This window comes from Sapajus apella, unplaced genomic scaffold, assembly GCF_009761245.1.
Source record: "Sapajus apella isolate SASKATOON/1434 unplaced genomic scaffold, GSC_monkey_1.0 scaffold47, whole genome shotgun sequence".
Classification (NCBI taxonomy): Eukaryota; Metazoa; Chordata; class Mammalia; order Primates; family Cebidae; genus Sapajus; species Sapajus apella.
In genome coordinates this window covers 8905828-8924049 of record NW_022436987.1, presented here as the reverse complement: position 1 = coordinate 8924049, position 18222 = coordinate 8905828, and the positions used below count along the sequence as shown (strand labels likewise).

At 39.5% G+C, this 18222-nt stretch overlaps 1 protein-coding gene across 3 annotated transcripts in view; it reads right to left on the bottom strand.

The window, feature by feature from the left end:
- FAR1 (fatty acyl-CoA reductase 1) overlaps positions 1-17159 on the bottom strand; it is a 59761-nt gene extending 42602 nt beyond the window's left edge. For 2 of the 3 annotated variants that reach the window (XM_032240832.1, XM_032240834.1), the window contains exon 1: positions 17022-17159. The gene's annotated coding sequence lies outside the window, so the exon portion shown is untranslated. Of the gene's footprint in view, positions 1-14627; positions 14718-17021 lie in introns of all 3 variants that reach the window. The other variant, XM_032240833.1, reaches the window with a different exon arrangement.
- Positions 17160-18222: the final 1063 nt, after the last annotated feature.

The following is an 18222-nucleotide window of genomic DNA, read 5'->3' as shown; positions in this document are numbered from 1 at the left end:
CTTTTAGGTAATTAAAGACAGGATCCTCTCATTTTCAACTGTATTAAAGAGTTTTTTAAATAGATAAAGCATTTAAATTGAGAAACTGGAATATTCCAATACTCAGAAAAGTATAAAGCTGGTCTGAAGATACTGAGTTACCACAACTGATTGTTCACAGTTACAGGCTGAACTGTTCTACTCTTTCCCTTTTTCTCACTGTTGCACTTGACTAGTCGCTTTTTTAAAAGCACAAAAAATTTACCAGTTTCTTAAAAAGGCAGCTTTTTGATGCCAAGAAATGAGAATTCCTTTGTCTGTATTAGAATTTAAAACAACTCAAATTAATTAAAACTTTTAACAAAATGTCAGCTGATTATTTCTGATACTTGCTAAGCAGTAAGACAAATATGAATAAGTATATAAAAAGTGGGGTATGGGGAAAGGAAATGAGAGGAAATTCCATGGGCCAGCCAGGTAGAATAAAAATGAAGGGTTTTTTTTTTGTTTGTTTTGTTTTTGAGACAGAGTTTTGCTCTTGTTGCCCAGGTTGGAGTGCAATGGTACAATCCTGGCTCACTGCAACCTCTACCTCCTGGGTTCAAGCGATTCTCCTGACTCAGCCTCCTGAGTAGCAGGGATTACAGGCATGCGCCACCATGCCCAGCTAATTTTTAGTTTAGTAGAGACGGGGTCTCTCCATGTTGGTCAGGCTGGTCTTGAACTCCCAACCTCAGGTGATCTGTCTGCTTCGGCCTCCCAAAGTGCTGGAATTACAGGCGTGAGCCACAGTGCCCAGCCAAGAATGAAGTTTTAAAGAAGACTCACCAGTGATGAGAAAAATATATAGTTAAGGGAAGAAAGGGAAAGAAAAATTTATTTAGCACAAACTGTCTCTCTCTCATGCCTTCATACACTATTTTCCACGAGTCTCCTTAATAACTTTTCTTGTCTGAGGTCCCTCAGCACACATATATGGGTAGAGTCAAATTGGAACTAAATCTTCTAACTAAATCCCACATTTATAGAATGCACAAAAAGTTTTTACTTGTCCTTCAGAAAGGTCAAGGAATCAATTCATCAATGAGAACTGAGTGCACAACACTAGAAGAAAAGTTCAGAGAAAATGAAGAGGTTAGAATAGATGATCTGGAAGGCCCTACGCAGTTCTAAGTTGTATGACTCACGACAGGAAGAAACAAGAGCAGTCTTCACTACAAAGCCTCAGCTTTTACTAACTGCATACAATAGACAGGAATTTGCTCCACAGAAAATTTTAGCATATAACACAAACTCTTGCTGAAGAATCCTTAAAAATCACATCACTGCATTATAAGTTGATGGGTCAAATGAGCAACTCAGTATAGAAATTTTACTGTTAAAAAATTCAGGCTCCCTCTTCCTTTCTCTACCATCATTCTGTGTGCTTGACCTCAGCTTCTCACCATGTCTTCTCACAAGACTTTCAGGATTAAGCATTTCCTGGCCAAGAAACGAAAGCAAAAATCGCCCCACTCCCAGTGGATTTAGATGAAAACTGGTAATAAAATCAGGTACAACTCCAGAACGAGACATTGGAGAAGCACCAAAATGGGTCTGTAAGGAATTGCACATGAGATGGCATACATATTTATGCTATGTCAAGATCATGACTGTGTTCTCATATTGAGCTGAAAATGTTACCACTATCTAGACAGTTGGACATGTTTTATTGGGAATGTATTTTTTTTTCTCTCTGTATGTGCTATGAAGGCACTGGCTGGCTGGGTTCAATAATAAATATGTGAGACCTTGCATTAAAAAAAAAAATTCAGGTAGTTAAAATCCAAAGGCAATTAGCCTTTACCAGGATTTCCCTGAGAGCCATTTCCAGAGGCAGCCAACAAGAGGGAGAAAAGACAAGTAGTCTACTGTCAACCTCAGAACACTACTCAGTAGACCATCTTCTAGGTGGATTTAGTTATCGACACTATCAATCTGAATAAAAAGACATCATTTTCAGGTAAGAAGCACATATCAAAGATCAGTGGACTCATTTCCAACCCCACCCTACCTAACCCATGGAGAGATCTTACCTAGACAGTATCCTTTATTGAAATAGTAGAAACAAAAAAACCCAGGGCAGTAGAGGTAATAAGGTAAGGTTAGAAGATAAGAAGCTTTGGGGTCTTGCTTAAGACTACTAATAAATTCAAACATGTTTCTACAAATACCTATACCAAGGTAATCCTATGGATCACTTAAGTTTGAAAATATATACTAGAACTTAAATGCCTTAAACTTAAAATGTTCACCATGTTCACAAAGCAATAAAGTGCATAGAATAGTGAGCTATTACAAAAGTAAATCTTTAGTAAAAACATTTTCAATACTGAATGAAATGAGGCCCAGCTTATAAACTGCCCCTTGTTAAATAAGGTAGGCCCTTTATAGAAACAAGCCTTTCAGAAAACCCAGTGTTAAGACACAGTGGAAATCCCTGGGACTCTGAGTCTAGCAGGTTTGGGTTAAAACCTAAACTCACCTGTTTACCTTGCCGATGAGCTTGCTTACCTGTTTGGGTCTATAGTTTATCTTTAAAATACAGATAAACACCCAACCCACCTAACTCCATCTCATAGCATTTTTGTTACGGATGCTATGAAACAAGATGGATTTCCTGAATGGAATGTGAAAAATTATTTTCCCTCTCAGATAATGTTGATTTGCGGATTGCATGTACCTTCTTCTATATCCTGCAAGACTCACCTTGTTCACAATGTTCACCATGTTCACGAAGCAATGAGGTGCACAGAATAGAAAATATAGTACAATACCCAATATAGTACTGCAGTCAAGTCTAGATTGGCTCTACTTGCATGCATCTTTCTGTACCATCATTTACTGTACAAACCCAGTAACTGACAACAGGTATATCTGTAAGAACTCTTAGTTCCATGTTTTAGCTGCTACAAATTTATTTAGGGCAACTAAGTACTGAAATGGAAAGTCTCAAATTGAATATCTAACCAATCAATACAGCTACCTAAAACAATCTACCACCTATAGCTATACCTGAAAGTCCAGCCCATTTACCTGTTTTTCTATTAAAATTGGCTCTTCTGTGCCTTCTGCAAGTAAACAAATTCAAAGTCAAAACCTACCAATGGAGCTGAGCATAGCTGCTCATGCCTGTAATCCCAGCACTCTGGGAGCCCAGGCAGGGGGATCACTTGAGACCAGAGTTCAAGATCAGTGTGGGCAACATCGCTAGACCCCATCTCTACAAAAAATTATTTAAAAAAACAAAAACCTACCAATGGAGAGACAGTAAGGGGAGCAAATGGACAAAGAACATAATACTAATATTTCACCTATGTTTTCATTTTTTTACTCCCAATCAGGTACAATTCCTGTGCTTAACACAGCTATATCAAATGCTGCTTTGTCATTAATTCTTTTTTTTGAGACTGAGTCTCACTCTGTCGCCCAGGCTGGAGTGCTGCGGTGCAAGCTCGGCTCACTGCAACCTCTACCTCGCAGGTTCAAGTGATTCTCGTGCCTCAGCCTCCCCAGTAACTGGAATTACAGGCACCCACCAGCAGGCCAGGCTAATTTTTGTATTTTTAGTAGAGATGGGGTTTCCCCATGTTGGCCAGGCTGGTCTTGAACTCCTGACTTCAAGTGATCTATCAGCCTTGGCCTCCCGAAGTGCTGGGATTACAGGCATGAGCCACTACACCCAGCTGTCATTATTTCTTTAATTAATTTTGCTTATCTCATTATCATATCCCTTTCAGCCGGTGGACCACATGGTAGGAGTACTGAAAAAAATTCAAGCAGCAGATAGAAAGTTAAGTTAAATAATCTTTTAATATTCATTAGATTGCATGACTTAAAAAGTAAAAGAAAAAATAACTTCAAATATCCTTTAAAAGGGAGAACTGGCTGGGTGCAGTGGCTCATGTCTATAATCCCAGCACTTTGGGAGGATAAGGGAGGCAGATTGCTTGAGCCCATGAGTTTGACACCAGCCTTGGCAACAAAGCAACACTCCATCTTGAAAAAAAATACAGAAATTAGCCAGGCGTAGTGGTGCACACCTGTGATTCGAGCTACTTGGGAGGCTGAAGTGGGAGGATCACTTGAGCCCAGGAGGTCGAGACTACAGTTAGCTATAATTACGCCACTGCTCTCCAGCCTGGGTGACAGAGTGAGACCCTGCCTCAAAAGTAAAGGACTAAAAAAGTAAAAAGGATAATCAATTAAGAAATAGTCTAAACCAGGAGTTGACAAAGGTTTCTGTAAAGGGCCAAGTAACAAGTATTTTCCACTTTGTAACCCATACAATCTCAGCAATAACTTCTTGGCTCTGCCACAGTACCAAAAAAGCAGCCATGGGCGATAAATAAATGAATGGGTGTGGCTGTGTTCCAATAAAACTTTAGAAAAACAAGAAGACAGTTTGCAGGCAACAGTTTCCCAATCTCTGTTCTAAACAATGATTTCCAGTATTTCACAAACGTTCAGAAAAATGAAGTATAAATGAGAAAGACATCAATCAAAAAGCAATACAGTCTAAAAATTCATTGTCTATGATTTCACTACTACTGTTACTGTGCACAACACTGTAAAATGAACAATAAATGCCTGTTTGATACAATATCTTCATAAACGAAGCAACACATTAATGTCTGGCTTTAGAAATATAAATATGCCAGAGGCTGAATGCAAAAGGAAGACATGACCTATAGCCTTTTTCAAGGTATACATTTTAAAAAATCTGTATTTCTAAAAGGAAAGCCCGTTAAGATATGCAGGTATGAGGTTTGGGCCGTATTACTTTGTAGAAAAGAATACAAGAGAAGAAGAGTACAGAATATAATTCTGTCACAAACTCAGAGAAACTCTGCCCGCTACTTTGTTCAAAAACTTCATATAACAATATTTTGTTCAAAAACTTCATACAACAGTATATTAAAAAAAGCACAGAATTTAAAAGGATGGATGGGAAAGTAGTATTGAATGGACAGTAGTATTCTGGTTACCTGTCACTATGTAACAAAATCCCTCTAAAACTTAGCATTTTAAAACAACCACCATTTTGTTCTCTTTCACAATTTTTATGAGTTAGGAATTTGGGGTCAGCTAAGCAAGTCTGGCTGGGCAGTACTAGCTCCTGGACTTAGCCTCTTCTATTTTCCCAATGAGATAGTTTGGGCTTCCTTTCAACATGGGGATCTCAGACTAGTCCGATGCTTACAAAGCTGCTAATGTCTTAAAGACCAGTATTCTTGTGAGCTAGGCAAAAGCTCTCTCGCCTTTTCTGATCTAGCCTTGGAAGTCACACAGTTTAACTTTTTGCCACATTCTATTGGCTACAAGTGATTCACAAGACTGCCCAAATCCCACCTCAGAACGACAGAACAGTTAGGGTCTGCAGGAGCTCACACATGTGCAATGGAAAATACTGTTGTAATCATTTTTAGAAAATACAGTCTGTCACAAAGAGGAAGCAACTGCCTGTTACTCTCGAGACTTCAACCACCAACTCATGTTGAACCTATTTCACAGGACTTCACTACAACAAAGAGTAGTTTCTTACTACGTATTTTTTTAGCCACTCAAAATCCATTTTAAATATGGATTCATGGACCTCACACTTTGAAATACTTTGTCTACCCAATAACCTCATCTACTGAATAAGAATTTCACATTCCTGTGTTCAATTAACTATGAACTCCTAAACCCAGTTTTAGCTGAACGAAGGAGCAAAGTTCTGCAACATTACCATATGGAGTTGACACACCTCTAGTCAAAAGCAAGACAACTTGTTTTACAGAAGTTACACTATGAAGAAGCCTCGAGCTAAGTATATTCATTAAGATTTTCTGATAAATTCCCATCTGAAACATATTGGGAACCAATGATATAGTGTTTTTTCTACCATATTTTGGTAACTGCAATCGTCACTCAATGTTTTAAGACTGCTACGGTTCAGATATGGTTTGTTTGGTCCCACCAAGTCTCATGTCGAAATTTCATTTCCAGTGTCGGAGGTGGGGCCTGATGGGAGTTGTTTGGGTCATGGGGGCAGATTGTTCATGAATGATTTGGTGCCACTGTTGCAGGAGTGAGTTCTCACTCTTTGTGAAAACTGGCTTAGTTCTCAGCCACAAGAACTGGCTGTTGAAAAGAGCCTGGCAGCGCCTCCTCTTTCTCTCTCTTGCTTCCTCTCTGTATGATGCCTGCTCCCCTTGACCTTACACCAGGAGTGGAAGCCTCCTAAGGCCCTCGCCAGAAGCAGATTTTGATGCCACGCTTCTTGTACAGCCTGCAGAACTGTGAGCCAAATAAACCTCTTTTCTTTATAAATTACCCAGCTTCAGGTATTCCTTTAGATCAACACAAATGGACTAAGACACTCTCAACATCAAAGAATACATCCTCTGAGCCAGGCGCTATGGCAAACAACTGTGGTCCCAGCTACTTGGGAGGCTAAGACAGAAAAATTGCATGAGGCACAGAGTTTGAGTCCAGCCTGGGCAACAGGGCAAAGCCCTATCTCAAAAAAGAAAACCTCATCTGAAAAAATGCTATAAGCAACAAAATGCAGAACCAAAATGCAAACCCAAAGTGTACAAATTGTTTAGTGTAGTCAAGCTGATAAGAACAGTGGGTTCCTTTTTCCTTTCTCACAAATTAAGGCTTACTGAGCATTTTCCACAAATAAAGATCAGCTGTAGCATCTTGATTAACATTTCTTTTTTCAATAAAAGATGCCAGTGTCCAACCCTGTTGTAAGTACCCATTGAAGTAGATATAATGGCCACTCTGTTTGCCTACACAAGCACTGATTTACCAATATTTAACTGTCTATATCCTATTTTCCCCAATACTTCCCTAAGGCACTTCTTGGTAGTGAAGAATCTAAACACGTTCATTAGTTCTTAGGACACTATACAAATGTTTCATATACTGATGCTGCTCCATAAGCACGGCACTTTGACAAGAGTTAAAATGCTTCTAGGATCTTATTATCCTGGGAATGACTGAGAAAAAAAGATTCAGAATTCCTGAGTGATGTAAAAATCAAACATAAAGACATCTTAAATTCTACTCTATCAGAGAGGAAATGTCAGTTTTGTAGCACTAAAATTATCTGCCGATCAGAAAACAAGTTGTTCAATAATACACATTTTCCTTTGTTTCTGTTTCTGTCCTTAAGGCTAGAACCTGTAGGGTAACTTCTCTACTATAAAGCCTACAGAAGGTGGGCTGTGTTCTTGTTAACACACAGCTTGATAATACTGAATAATAAATAGGAAGAAGCATCCAAAATAATAAAAAAGTAAATCGTTCTAACAATTAGTTAAGTTAGTGAAATTGAAGGGGAAAAAAGTCTGCTGCTTGCAAAAAACATGTATTCAATTTCCTTGTAGGGGAAAAAAACAGTTTTTTAAATAAAATAATTCCCATAAGTCATACATGGCTCTTTTTTTAGGTAAACAATTGTGCTTGATCACATTTTCCCTTAATAAAAATGTTTTCATTTTAAAACATGAAATTTTGATCCTAATACTTTCAGACTCGAAGATGTGAAACATAATATTCCAATATGCAAAGATATAATAATCTTTTAAGTGTACTACTAAAGATAGAGCTTTTCAAACTTTTATAACAACAGAATTGCAGTATCTTTTTTGCTTAAACATTTATAAAATTTAACTTCATAATATACCTAAAGATTTATATTAAAATATTTCAAATTACTGAGTAAAACTGATGTTACAGAAAAACGTACTATGTTTACCCTGAACAATGCATATTCACAACATATAGCTTCACCCAAAATTAACACAGGTAAATCATGTATGCTTCATATAAATGCAGTATTTTCTATTTTTTTGTGTGTTCCTTTCTTATTGCTGCCTTCTGAATCTGTTCTCAAGGCTGAACCTAAAAACAAGACTCAGTCCTCCAAGGCAGCATTTGTGATAAATGGGGCTGGGAAACCGTATACTTTATTATCAACCAGATTAAATATATATATATTAGCATATCAAAGACTACAAAATGTCCTGAAGTAAAGAAACCCACTAAATTCTATCTAAGCCCTGCTCTTCATAAATTTCCCAACACAGCTAGGGAAACAATGGTCATGAGAACCTCAATGATTACCAAATCAGCCTTCTAAAGTAATGATTTTCCAAGAAAGGGCCAAGCCTCTTGATGGACTATAAACTATTTAGAAAGCATGACCTTCCTTTAATCCATAAAGCTACTCATGAATAAACTATTAAGCTAGTTATCAACAGTTGCGAAAATGAGCACTTTACTAGAATGTGCCAAAAATTTCAATTTGTATTCAACTAGTATGTCTGGTTGCTGCAACTGGCAATGCTGCAAGCTCCTACCACATACGCATACTCAAAACCTAGATGTCTGTAATTTTCAAAGGGGCACTTGCCATCAGTGAAACTGTGCTGTCGTTAGTTGGTCTTAATTTCCAATTGTCATTATTCTTGTCTTTTAATTAAAAATTACCATTAAGTTTAGCTCATCATTACCAATTTAGTTTTTATTTTATTATAACTGTAGAGAATACTGATACAATTACATCACTAGGATTTGAGGCCTACAGTTTTCTAATTAGTCTAGACTTTATGACAAATACATTTTTTGTGACTCAATTAGGAACCATCCATATTGCTCTTCCCAAAAAATGCTTATACCATGACAATTATTATTATTCCACTAGAAAGTAAAAATTATTGACCTAAAGGATGACTCAGCCAAAAGACTAGGATTAAAAAAGCTTGACAGGCATTGTTCTAAGGGTCCTCACTCTGATGATGGGATTGCTAATGTACGGGCCAAGTCGTCTCCCAGCCAACCTGTCCACATGAACCAAATGCAGCAAAAGAACTCAGAATTGAGATCCGTCATATAAGTAAATAGCAACTTCTTTGAACATGGATGTCAATAATCCTTCCAGTGTCTAGTTTTGAGTAGGAAAAAATAGCTTTTAGGAATGTATTTAAATGACTAATCCCATAACAAACTCTCTTCTCAAAAATCTTTTCCTAGTTTATCTTTAAAACTTTGCCAAGTTCATAGACACAGCTTGCAACTAAATGCTGTTAGGCAAAAATCACCCCAGAAAGATATAAAAAAGCATGAGGGAAATGTTTTAAGAATTGTGGATTCTTAGTATCTGTCTTCAACTGTGGAACTGAATGAAGCTCCTAAAACTCCTACCCCAGTAAATCTTGTAACCATAAGCTATTATGTTAAAGATGGAAGGAGTATATGTATGGCAAAGTAAAAACATTGTGGTATAACAATTCAGGGAATTCTTAGCCAATTTATCAATTTTTTAGTTACCATGTTAAAAATTCTAGTGTTAATATACTTCATTCTCCAGATACTGAGATCCAGAATGAAAAGATAGCCAAAATAAACATATACAATAGACTTACCGAAAATCAGGTAATGAGTAACAACGCTGCTGGGAATGCCATAACCAACAGACCTTAGGCAAGTTAACCTCTCTGGTCACTCTTTAAATTCATTGAAGGAGAGGTCAGGTCATGGATTGTTAAAATCTCTTTTGGTTCTCACAGTCTATATTTCTATTACTATGTATTGGAATAAGTTGCTTCCTAGTAGATTAGGTACTTGGAAAATTATTAACTCCAACAGGTCACAAGGGTATCACTGTAAAGCAATTCACCTAATGTTTACTGAACTTCAAACAGTCTGTGCACAGCTCTGCGGGGTTAAATGTCCCATTACCAGCTAATTCACCTGTTCCTATCTCCTGAGAATTCCGTTTATGCTAATAATCATTATCATAATTACATTTTAATTACAATTCACAAGTTTTTAAAACCACGTATTTCTAAGAAACTCATTTAGGGCCATTCCAATAATAAGCTTTATCATTTTATCACTCCTAATAATTAAAAACACTTGTCTGTAAAAGGCAAGCAGAACTCACAGAAATACAATTGAGTTGAATTTTAGCAGTATGCTTTCTGCCTACAAATTAAAGGATAAATTATTAAACCAGAATCCACAGACCCCCAAGAATATTTGAATGTATATTTTTCTGATGAGATAGCACAACACTTTGAGGAGATGCTCAGAGAAGTTCACGATCTTTAATAAGGAATTTCTGCATTAGGAAATATACGTTAAGATTTTCTAACCAGAATACTTCAAAATAATAAGCTATAATGATAACAATTCCCTAAATTCAAGGATTTCTCATGAATTATCATGCCAACATTTCTGGAAAAAATTTCATGTAAGACAAGAATGATCTAAACTAGGTATTTCAAAATAATCTTAAAATTGTCAAATAGTTAACATTTAAACACACACACACAATTGCACACAAAAGATGATGGCACAAACCCACAAACATTCTAATAAGAATGAATCCATTAATACATGTGGTATTAAGATATTTAGAAGGCTTTTTAACAGAATATCCAAAAAAATTCACCATGAACAGTGATACATTCACAAAGTAGGTGTCATAATTTCTACTATAGCAATTGGCTTTGTTCAAGTTCTGATGTAACAACTACACTATGCCAGCTACATGCTGTAGGGGTCTAAAAGATAAAGATAGAGATATATAGATTTGGATATAACTTATTCTATGAAGCCAAAGTTAGATTTTCTAACTGCATGCTTTATCCATGTGATATCCCTCACCTTACCCCTAAATGTTCTCTCTCTATTGCCACCTAATGTTTAAGTTCTACTTTCGTTCTAAAATAATGTCAGTTCCCACTTAAGAGTCTCTACCACCAATTTTGGCAAATGATCGTGTTGCTACATTCTGTTTCACATATGTACACAGTCTCTTCAATTATATTATCCCTGACCTATAGTAGCTTAGTAGAGCTCATTTCTCATGCCTCAAACAGCATATAATGCTCAAGTCTCAAAATGTATTTACATGAACAAATTTTCACCACAGTTGGATTAACATGTTTATTATTATAATTATCATACTGCATGGTAATAACTGGCAAAAAAAAAAAAAAGTTTAGGGACTTGCTTCAATATAAAGAGGGAAGTGGGTGGAGGTATGGATGAAGCAAGACTGACCACAAATTGATAAATGTTAAAGTTGGCGATGTGTATATTATTGCTAGCAATTTTCCATAATACAAAGTTTACAGAAGTTTGTCCCTCCTACTAGTAAGAGGGCTTCATAAGACAAGTTTAAGAGTTTTCTTCTTTGTACATCTATCCAATACAGAGCAGACAAATTGAACTTTACTAAATACATTTTATTCTTTAGGTAGAACTACTTTTCAATGAAACTTCACCTTTTTGACAGTATTTTATTTAAATAATTTCTCATTAGCTCAGATAAAATATATGTTTATTCATTCATTATTTTCTGGGTCCCTACTTCCTAAGATATGCTGTCCTGGTAAATGTAGACACCAAAAATAATTTATCCTCTAATAAATTAAGAAGGGAAAGAAGGAAGATGAAGAGAAAAGAAAATATTGTAAAATGCAGTAATACAGTTTTTAAGAAAGGCATCTAGGGCATCTATGTTTTTAATTAGAAAGAAGGCATATAACCTGTTCAAGGCAGACAGGCTTAAAATTTCTCCTTCCCCTCCATTTTACAGATGAGGAAACTAAAGCCCATAGAGGGGAAGTGATTTGCCTGAAGGTACACATCAAGTTGCTAACAAAACCAAAACTAAAGCTCATATCTGCTGATACACAGTTCAATTTGAATTTTCTACATCATAACACTTTTCTCTCCAATGTAATGTTAACACAAGAGAATGAATTATTTTATTAGTATATATTTTAATTCTTTATTAAATCATAATTTTAAAAAGAATAGGATAGGTAAGATGGGGAAACCTGCGGGAAAAAAGTGCACAACAAATTGGTAAAACACTTATGCATGAAAACTACATGCATATATGCCAGGCTTCACCAATTTTGAGACACATTTGACTTTAAGACATAGTATCCATTCCACAAACATTTTAAAGCAAATATAGACACTAATATATATCATCAAAAAATTCTAAAATATAAAAACATAATCACAAAAGTAAGAAAATATATTCTATAAGATACCAAAAAAATCACTGTCATTAATTTAAAGGCAGTGTTACAGAGCACAAACACTCAGAGCACGAGTCTCACCTTCTAAGGTAACAAATAATTACTAAATACCTAAGGCTTGTGGCATTTTTTTTCAATTGAAAGTATAAATCAGTCCTCCTTGCTATTAGTTTCAGAAGGAGGAGTTTTGGAGTTACACAAAGAAAGGTTTGAATCCCAGCTCTGTCACTTAGCTCTCCAACCTTGGAAAGTTACTAAGTTCTCCTGAGTTTCATTCTCCTCATCTGTAATATGGTATTCACACTTTAGACAATTACATGAGAATCAAACGTGATAATTTATTGAAGGATTATGGCACAGTGCCTAGATGAAATAGGAATCACATTAATATCATTTCCTCTCAGAATCCCTATGGGCTAAGTGAAATTAAACTAAAAGCTAGATTAATTTACGCAACTCTTTCCTCTCTGTTTAGGAGACTGTAGTAAGTCTGTACTGATCCTAGGGCAAATCCTACTAGTTTGGGAATCATTCTTTGAATAAGGAAAGCTTATTTTCTTGAAATCTGTCTCCACTCTCAAATTGGGAACCGAAAACAAAGATGAGCTTATAAGTGTTTAAGTTGATCAGCTATACCTAAATCCAGTACTTTCATTTTGTCTTACTGAACTGAAACTCTAAGCCCATTACAAACCCATTGAAGAGGAACTACAGAACCAATGTGTAGGAAGAAGGATATAAGGCCAAAAGAAACAGTTAAAATGACTCAATTCTATCAGTGGTTTGTTGGGTTTTTTTAAACTTTAAATTCATGTATTAAACCCTAAGAAAACAAATGTTCAGGAAAGCCAAGACTGTATCTCCATCATTCAGGGTATGTTAGTAACTGGATCCCTGAGATTAAGCAAATGCCATCTTTCAGTACATAGTTTCAGCTTCCATCAGTGACAATCCAATCATTTCCATGATGAGAACACACCTACCAAGGTGGCTCTTATGGAATAGACACTGAAATAAGACTATCTTCCCTCCTACTCCAAGCTCAGGCCAGCCCACCTACATTTTCCTGAGTAGTAGCTCATTTCAGTTGAATGCCTGTCCCTACTAATTATAAAAATAATGCTCACTTTATTTTGAGACAGGGTCTTACTTTGTCACTTAGGCTGGAGTGGAGTGGCATGATCAAGGCTTGGCCTCAACCTCCTAGGCTTCTACCTCAGCCCCCACAAATAACTGGAATTACAGGTGCACATGCCACCTTGCCCAATTAGTATTTTTTTATTGGTAGAGAAGGGGTTTTGCCATGTTGCCCAGGCTGCTCTTGACCTCCTGAGCTTAAGCAATCTGCCTGCCTCAGCCTCACTCACTTTTTAAAATTTGAAAAAAAAATACTAAAAAGTGCAAGCATTTTAAAGCATTCATGATCTTTCCAGCCAAAGATTAAAACATTACAAGGGGCCATACCATCATCTTTCCTATGAATCTAACCATAACTATGAAAATATTTAAATTTGTATAGAGTACCTGCCACCAAACACAATTAACTACCAGCCCAAATATTAATATCCTCATTCCAGCTTTCTTGTGACTAAATTCACATTAATTTTTTACTTACTTAAATCAATGGTTTCTTCTCAATCATTCTGAGTCTCTCAGCTATGTATTCTGCTGCTGATCACTTCCTCTTTAAAACTCTATCCTAGGTTTCTCTAAATTGTGTATTCCTCAGTATCTACAGAAATCTCTCCAACGAATCTTTTTTCTTTCTTCACTAATTCTTTTTATATAAACTGACAATCTCTAGGAAATAGATGAGGTCTGACTTGAATTTCCTTGTCCATGTTGAATACCCAGCATTTAGTACAGTGCCTGGCATCGAGGAGATGCTCAATTAACATTTACTAACTGATTCTGCCAATCCTGACCTGCTTCTTCCTAACCGTGTGACCTTGGGCAAGTTATATCTCTGAGTCTTATCTCCCTCATCTATAAAATACAGATAATCAGAAGATGAGATAATATTTGGAAAGCTCAAAACTGTCTGTCACAAAGTAGCAACCAATAAATTTTGCTACTATTATCAATATACTCAATATACTCTAGTACAGCACTCAAAAATGTTTCCAATTATTATATATGGTTGACTGTTAAAACCACTTCCCAATAACCTAACTTACTCTCACTTCAGTCTCCTATAACTGTCAAAGAATATTTTTATGCTTTCTCTTGTTACCTATCTCCAATCTATCATCAGCTGTTTTCTCTCCTAATCAACATAAGAAATTATTTACCACTAAGCTGCAACATAGGCTTAGTTGATTTCCAAACCCCTAAATCTTCATTCCAATCTTCAATTATACTTAAAAAACATTTTTAATTTGTCACTCTTGTCCATAGTTGCTAATACCATGTACAAACTACTGGAATGTCATCCTCATATCTTCTAATAACCCACATCCCAACTTACAGTTCATTGCTGCCATTGTGGCGTGCTCGGCGCTGTTTTGGTGGGGCCTAGGGGCCCTCCATCCATTGCTGGCTCAAACTCACCTCTTTCAGGAAACCTTCCCTGATTCACTCCACACCACTTAGATTAATTCTCTGCTCCAAGTCGCCTCAGCACTTAGGTATTCTGTTATACTAAGGGCAAATGTGATCAAGTAAATAGCATCACCAAGAAATCACTTTCACAAAATTGTTTCTAGATCATAAATAATGGTCCATTAGTTACAATGCTCTGCTGATCTGGTTAACAAGGAAACATGTTACACAGCAAATGCTCTCTTTGGCTTCTGTCCTTGACTCTATAAGTTCACAATCCGTTTGTCCTATCCTCAAACATAAACTCCCATTTAAATACACTGGAAATATGGTAGTGGGCCACCTTCTTTTCTACCTCTTCTATGACCTCAGTCTCTGCCTCCAGCCTCTATCCACACCCTACAAATAAAAATTCCAAAAGCTTCAAATAGAATAGCAATTATATATACAATGTCTTTTCCGAGTGGGAAAAAAAAAAAACCTGAATCTACTTAGCTATAAAATTATTTACAAGGGTGATAAATTTCCCAACAGGCCTAATACATAATCAAATTGCACAAAATTTATGTGGAATTTTTACAAATAAATTTATGGAATAATTGGGCTGGCACAGTAACTCACGCCTGTAATCCCAGCACTTTGGGAGGCCAAGGCAGATGGATCACTTCAAGTCAGGAGTTCGAGACCAGCCTGGCCAACACGGTGAAACCCTGTCTCTACTAAAAATACAAAACTTAGCCGGGTGCGGGGCACGTGCCTGTAGTCCCTGCTACTTGAGAGGCGGAGGCAGGAGGATTGCTTTAACTTGGGAGGTGGAGGTTGCAGTGAGCCAAGGTCACTGCACTCCAGCCTGGGCAACAGAGTGAGGCTGTGTCTCACACACACAAAAAAATTCATGAATAATTTTATGGAAAATGTATAGAATAATAGGGCCTGGGCAGGGTGGCTCAGCCCTGTAATCTCAAGCCTTTAAGCGGCCACGGTGGGAAGATCTCTTGGGCTCAGGAGTTTGAGGCTGCAGTGAGCTATGATCTCGCCCCTGCACTCCAGCCTGGGCGACAGAGCAAACCCTGTCTCTGTTTATTTTTTTAATTAATTTGAAAAAAAGACAACAAGATTGTACTTACACATTAATTCTCACTTGTGTTACTGTAAGAGATTTTGCATCATTTTCATGCTATATTACACATGCCCAACATTACAAGTGAGAAACTCCCTTGGAGGGCAGATTTTCTGAAAGTATCTTCTGATGTTGTCTTTAACCAACACATTCTTTAAAAAAAAAAAAATATATATATATATATATATATATATAAAGAATTAAGGGATTCCTGACTGCCATACAGTCAAAAGCAAACAATACACAATACATATGCCATTCCTTCGGAGGGAGTGAATTTTTGTGCGTTTGAGGCAAAACAATGAGATGAACTGTCACAGGGATGGCAGGAGGGATGGTGTGCAGGAAGAGGATCAACCTCAGTAGTGAGAATTAAAAACACTTGAGTGTTTGGCCCTCGACTAGCAATAAGTTAACCTGCAAACCTGACCAAGACACTACCTGAGACCCTCCACTCTCCGACACACTGCAGAATCAGACAATGGTTCTTGCTCAACTACTCATTAAAGATTTACAGCCTTCACCTACACACATACATAAATCTACCGCGTTTGCTGCTTGTGTACTTTGTCCTACGAGACCAACTAACGCCTTCTGGCCCCACAGTCTCCTGTCCGCACTTCACCTAAAACCTTCTTTCAGGCACCTTTCGGTTTCAGTAGGTGCCTCTTACTCCAGATCCACGTGTCCCCAGTTCTCCAGAGACCTTCACCTTCAAACCCCAAGCCTGACCCCACTTCACTTCCAGTTGATCTCCCCCAAACCCTATCAATGCCTTACTTCTAAGAGGCCAACCACACTCACCCGACCCGCGCCTTCTCCCTGAGCACACTTTTCTGAGCATCACCTATTTCCCATCACTTTCTTCCTCCCCAGACTTGGAATTCTGCAATCACAGGCCTCCCTTTACCGCCACCCTCCCGCGAGTGCGCGAGCCCGCTGCTCGGTTAACCACCCCGCCCAACCTTCACCACCTCTATGCGGCCTCCCACCCCAGCCAGCGCCCCCGGGTTCCGCGGCTGAAAACCAGGCCCGACCGTACGTCTCTCTTGCGGTCCCGGCCAGGTGGAGGGCGATGGCAGGGCCAAGTTGCGCCGAGACTACCCGGGCCGAGGCGGGCGCCCTCACTTCTGGGCGTACCCTGGCTGGGGGCGGGGGCTGGACAGTGGGTTGTCGCCCCCGCCTCTGCCCGGCCTGCAGCCCGGGCTCCTGCAGCCGCTGCCCGAGCCAAGCGAGGAGGGACCCGCAGCCCGGCCGCTCCTCCCGGCGCACCCGCCTCTTACCTAGACGCAGAGGCTCAGGCCTCGCTCTCCCGCCTGGCCGTCCAGCGATGGCTGCGCCGCCGCCGCCGTTGCGCTCTCCTCACTTGCTTTTCCACCGCCCCCAACCGGCTGCTGAAGAGCGGACGGGCAGTGGCACGCCCATTGGCTGAGGCCCGCACTCGCGTCAGCTGGCCCCGACCGCAACTCGTGATGTGACTGGTTGGCGCGGCGCCTCTTTTCCACATCCGCTTCTGATTGGTTCTCGCGCGCACCCTTACTCCAAGGACCACTCAGCATCCTCACTGCTTTGGCCTCCCACCCCCCAACCCGGTTTCCCTCGGGGCGGGAGTGGGGCGGGAGCGGACACCAGCGGGACGAGGACGGCCAATGGGGGCGCCGAGAGAGGGCCGGGAGGTGGGCCCCGCGGCCAGCCGGCTCGCGGGGGAATGCTCAGCCAATGGGCCCGCGCCCCACATCCCGAGTACTGGAGCGCCCCTGCCGGCTGCTGGTATCCCATCGGGTCGCGCCTAGGGCCACGCCCTGCTGTCCGTCGCGCAGGAGGGGCGCCCACTCCCAAGGTGGGGAGCACGCGGCGAGGCCCACGCGGTAGACAGCCGGGCTGCCATTGTGGCGTGCTCGGCGCTGTTTTGGTGGGGCCTGGGGGCCCTCCAGCCATTGCTGGGAGTGTGAGGGATCCGTTCGGAGAACTACCAGCCTGGCGGGTCTGGCCCAAGTCGGTGAGACCAGAGAACTCTGTGGACCCCTGGAGCCTCCACGGGGAGCTCAGTAGGGAGGGAACCGAGCCTGGGTCTCGTCCAGCCCCAAGGGACTGTGGGCCGATTCATTCCACCTTCCACTTCCTCCAAAATAATTCCCTGCAGAACTCACCGATAGTGACAGGAGTTAGAATAACGTTTACTTCTGAGGGGTGGGGGCATATTCGGCGGGAAAGGGCACGAGGGAACCTTTGGGAGGCTGGAACCGTTGCGTTTTGATCTTGGTGGTCGTGCCGAGCTGTATACATATGGAAATATTAATCGAGCCGGACACTTAATAGTATTACTGCACTCTTCGCACTTTATGTACATACAGCTCGGTTTTTAAAATAATAAGAGGATCATGAGAATTCTGTAATAATATTACTGTAACCTTTAAGCTCCTTGGGACTCCATGGTATAAACAGCATGAGGATTTAGCTGTCATTCAAAACATGCAAGCTATA